The following is a 5,758-nucleotide window of genomic DNA, read 5'->3' on the forward strand; positions in this document are numbered from 1 at the left end:
TCATTCAACATAACATTCTTGATTGAGGATCAAAATGTCTACATGAGTACATATATTCCAGCTGACAAAAAACACAAGTGTTGAAGAATGAAGATACAAAAACAAATATGCAAGAACAAGAAGAAATAATGGCATACCAATCCTCTGACTCTACATAATCAAAAATACCTATTTAATAGGTAAAAAGCATCTCAACATAAAACTTTTTTTGTAAAAGAGTGCCAAACAAGTTCAACATTTAGGGGCCGTTTGGTAGCACCCATGATTTGATTTACGTAAGATTTCATAAATACTCTAAATTCGGATTTCAGAAATCTAAACTGTCAAGTAACAGTCATGATAAATCCTATTAAATCCCGTGTGACTGTTTGGCTTTAGTGCAGATTGAACAAGCGGACTCTTCCTCTCGTAAATCCGGCAAAAAGTAGGATTTCGGAAATCCGAGATTTAGCACGACAAGGCGGAATTTTCTGTCTACGGCGGCTTTCTTTTTCCGTGAGATTTTGTTTTGCATTTTAGGCCGTTTGGCTGGATTTCGCTCAAACCTGCCTCAAATCCGACCTAAATCCTGCTACCAAACAGCCCCTTCATTTCCATTAAACGAGTAACTTTCCACACAATCAACCAAGATAACAACATAAAATAAATACAAGGACAATGGGTCACATACAGGCTCCCCATAGCAAGCCCTCCATTTTAACACTCCTCATTGTTGCTTCAAGCTTCTGCATGTCTGTCTCATCATCTCAGGGCTTAACGTCCAATAAAACTGAAGACTTTCCACCTATTAAAAATATGTTGCAGGTAAAATAATGACGAGCACAAAATAATAAAAATGTGTGAAAACATGATATGGCATAATAAGTTACAAGTCTTACTCTCTTTCTTCTTTCCGGATGCTTTCACGGCAGCTGTGCGCTCCTCGGCGACCCTCTTTTCCTCCTCTGTCTCCTCGCCAAATAGATCAACATCGTCATTGTCATCCTCATCAACTGGGGCCTAAATCTTAAGTTCCAATTAGAAAAAAATATCAGCATGGCCAAATAGAAGATTTCTAGAATTGTGGAAAACTTAAATAGTCAAATGCAATCATAAAGCTAAAATACTGTCAGCAGCTGAAGCAACATGCATATAACAGATCCTTTGAAAAAATATACTATCTTATAGCCAACAAAAGATGATACTGATAGGTAGTACTTGAGTTCGCAAGTAACACCAAGGGTAATACTTGAGTTTGCAAGCAAACCTAGCAAGATTTGGGGAAAAGCAGTGAAGATAAGCTGTTTATAGCAGTCAAACAGCAAATTACAACAGTTTTTCTTAGGAAAATAGAGAAAACTGAGAGAAACAATGGGGAAATCCGCTAATAGATGCAAGAAAATAGCAAACGATACAAGTTTCTTCAATTTGAGAGGAAGAAACAACTCTCCAAATCTCAAGCCAAGCCCAGAGCCCAAGAACACAAACCCTAGATCTCAAATTCCTTTCAAATTCAAGATGAAATCCTAATTCTATCATTAGCCCCAAATTAAAGCAGAAGGAGACATACAAAATCCCTAAACAACCCTCTAATTCAAATTTCCCTCCTAAACACCCATTACATTAATTGCTTGGGTCCACTAGGCCATCCGCCCCCCTTTCCCTTGGTTCCGCCCTCCCCCCTAGACCGGCGACAGTAAACCTGAACCGGTCCAGGTTCAGCCGGCCTAACAGATACTTGCTAAAAACGAACATTAGATGGCAGAACATAAATTATCACTTTAAATGGTTCAAATAATATATATCTTACAAGCATGCTTTTATAACTGTTTTGCTAAAATTAGTTAACGGTGCATCATTGGATTTCATATAGTTTGGCGGAATTATGCAAAACCAGGATGACATGGAGGTTTTATCACCTTAGTGTCAGCAATAGGTGGAGAAGCTGGAGATTCCTCAGATATGCTAGAAGACCCTTCAACTTTCAAGCCTTATCCCTCACCAGATACACCGCTATAATGCACGGTGAAAGCAAAAGTTTAATGGCAAGTTGGTAATGAAAAAGGATGGAAAGGTAAATTATGTTAAAAAATATACCTCATCCTCAACAGTGCCTCAATGTGGTTATACCACCTAAACACATTGACATAGTCTGCCAATGGTGGAGCAAAAAATTCAGCATGCACAGCAATGTCATCCTTCGAAGCTTGGTAGCTGATTGAAGTTTTTACTCGATTGTCAGTAGGTTCAAAGGAAATAATAGAGGAAATGAAGAAATTAGATTAAGGTCCCGTTTGGGACAGCTTTTTTATTGCTTCTTAAAATAGCGTTTTAGTTTAAAAATTAAAATTTTTATACTAGAAAGCTGCTTTAAGAAGCAGTAAGAAAGCCATCCCAAATGAAGCCTAAATGATGGTCATCAAGAAAACAACCCTGTGATATAGCTCCTCGGAAGGAGATACTCATCAAGTTTTTTGAGTCCATATGCTGAGTTAAGGTTGTGAAAACCCACAGCCATGACAGCTAAAATTTCTTTTTCACCTGAAGCATATAGTGGAAACAAAATAAGTTTAAGGCTTACAAATACCAAAGTGATTATTTGATTATCTCCATAGCAACTACAACAACAAAATCATTCCAGATAATGTGAGTACACTTAATAATAAATCAAGTGCTACATTAAAATATCTCAAAGAGACAATTAGCTAGGAGAGATTACGCTAATAAATTACAATTAAAAAAAAACTTTTAATCTCCTAATCACAATAAAGTCAGAAAGCTAATAGCAAATGTGTGTTTCAAGGTTACGCATATCAAGCTAACATGCCAAATCTAACCTGCCGAATCAACCTTGAAACATAATTAGTTAATGAAACAACAAAAAATGATAATCGGTTCATTTTTAATTAGCTGATAAAGAAAGTCTTATAATTTGATTACTGGATATAAAATAAAACTAAAGGCATAATCCCACAATTCAATTTAAGAGATTAATGAAGAACAATATCATTGATTAAAAGCTAAATATTATGTTATTATATTCACAAGTTATATAGAGAACGTGTAATAAAATAATTTATATTAATCATAAGATAATGAGATATCAAATATTTATTGATAATCCAAACTTCGTTTATCTGCTATCAATCAAATACCAACAAGAATTGCGTGCATAGCAATTAGTTAATTATCAGACAATTAAATAAGGACAATTCCCTCATTCGTAACCACCTATGATGCACAGACACTGACACAGCGACACAGAAACGACATGACACGGACACAGGACACATCTTTTTTTGAAAATATAGGCCACGAGTGCGGTGCACAGCATTACATTTTTTTATATAGTGTATAGATATTAATGTAACATCATATTAAAAATGACAAACAATAATAAATGAATAGCATAATAACATGTCTAACTTATAGTATAATCCTCTAATCTAAATCACAAAGAAAGTATCTATTTACTTCTATACATCTCTATTTCTCTAGTTCCTTCTCATAATAGTTCATTGGATATCATATATTTAAAATTAAAATAATCTTATCATAAAAACTTAGGAACCACGTGTCTCAGCCGTGTCTTAAACGTGTCCCAGTCATGTCGAGTTAAATTTAAACATTATTTTAATCTAACACGTGTTTACCGTGTCTGACACGTGTCCCAAGCATGTCGAACACGTGTCCGTGTCCGACACTACATTCTCTCTTCAATAGGTGTGTCGGTGCATCATAGGTAACCACACATTTGATATGGAACATTTACAAATAGCTATTATTTTAATAAACACATTAGTATAGATAGTGGTGTAAATGAGCCAAACTTGAGTGAGAACAAAAGTTGTTCATCTTTGCTTGTTAAGCAAACAAGCCAAAATTTTGTATTTGTGTTGGGCTATTTTGCTTACCAAACCGAACACAAACCGTGGACAAACAAAAAATATATTTGAAAGTTATATAAATTATAGAATATGCATTTCAATATATATATATATATATATATATATATATATATATACACACACACGCATAGACAAACATATAAATAATTTACAAATTTGATGTTCATGTTAGAAACATTTAACCAACAGCCTAACTGCCAAAATACAAATATTCTTTCTTCCACCGAACAAAAACATTCCTGGAGAAATTTATAAGTTGTCACAACATCCAAATATTATAATCCTCTAATTTTGTATATTATGTTAATTAGGTTAAGCTATTCCTAGATCCAATCAAATACCTACTAAATTATGACTCAACAACAAATTGAAGGAATAACCGCTTTTAAGTTTCAAAGTCCAAAACTTCAGTCAAAGTACCATGGAAATTTAAAAACCAAAAATTAAATCTCTAATGGTTAATAAGAACAATAATATTTTTCTAAAAAATTAAAATCATATCAAACTGGGATTTAGTAATGTAGATTATTAGCAAATGTTGAGAGCTAAACTCTGAAACTGTTTGAAATGACAACTTTTAAACCTTGGCATTACTTGATAAACTATTTGACTATTTGTTTTAAAATTTAAAATTTGTTAGAGTGAGAAATCTTAAAATTTGTTAAACCATGTGAATTGTGGGATTTAATAAATCCCATATTTAATTAATAACAAGGATGAAATGTAGGATTCAAATCCCAAGAACTCCACTAGCCAGGACTTAAGCCAAATCTTGCTTAAATCCTATCTAAAATGGGGTACCAAACAGCCTTTGCCGCACTCTTATGTCTTCTTTAATTTTCAGAGGAATTATTTTGTATAATGATGTCCTTATCAGCCTTTTTTCTTCATAAACAACAAAAACTAGAGCAAACATAATTTAGTAGCGGATTCATAATCAAAATTATAACCAACCCCATGGGTTCTATACCCAATTCATAACTATAGCATGCAGTTGATCCTGGAACTATAAGAAAGTATGCAATAAGGAATCTTTATAGGTAGGTAGCCAGTCTTTTTTTTTTGGGACATTTAGGCCTTTTAAGGCAAACTCACACACACAACGCATACACATAGACTCGAACCCTGAAACTCTTAGTTGGAAGCCTAAGCTCTCAACCAATAGGCCAAGGAGAGTTGTGTGTAGCCAGTCTTTCACTTCCACCTCTCCACTCCCATGCCTTTATTGGTCGGAGCAACTCGACCGGCGATTTCCGACAAGTCTTTCTTCATTTTGAGAGCAAGAAGTGGAACCAAAATCTAACGCCTCTTTATGGATAACAGTTGGGATAAGCTTTGAAGTCCTTGGATCTACTTTAAAATGATTGCAATATATAAATAATTTGGTCATGATACCCTAACCCAATTTTTACCATTTCCAAGCCCGTGTCTCTATTTTGTAAACTAGAACGATGAAAAATATATCAGATTTTCTACAATATTCATCAACAAAACCATGAAAACCATGAACAATTAAATTAATCATTGAATCATCACCCTGACAAAACAGACACTTAGAACACAAATTACTTAACCATAACAACCCACAACATAGGAAAGATAATATATATACATTATACTCAATCAAATGAAAGGATAGTTTGAAAATGGCGTTCTCTCCTTCTTATAGTTTTGTATACAAGACGAAGTGCCGATGTAATGTTTGTCCTATCATATAAATCAGAAATTAAAAGTAATGAACCAGCGATTCATACCTGAGTAGATCTAACCTAGATCTGGAGGCGAGAGAGGAAGAGGATTCCGCAAGATTGCCGCTTAATCGAGAGAGGGAAACAGGCCGAGCGGGGATTAGGGTTTCAGGATATCAGGCG

General features: G+C 34.4%; 1 pseudogene; it reads right to left on the bottom strand.

The window, feature by feature from the left end:
- On the bottom strand, positions 1-5,758 carry LOC110096526 (annotated as a pseudogene).

This window comes from Dendrobium catenatum, unplaced genomic scaffold (genome assembly GCF_001605985.2).
Source record: "Dendrobium catenatum unplaced genomic scaffold, ASM160598v2 fragScaff_scaffold_81, whole genome shotgun sequence".
Classification (NCBI taxonomy): domain Eukaryota; kingdom Viridiplantae; phylum Streptophyta; class Magnoliopsida; order Asparagales; family Orchidaceae; genus Dendrobium; species Dendrobium catenatum.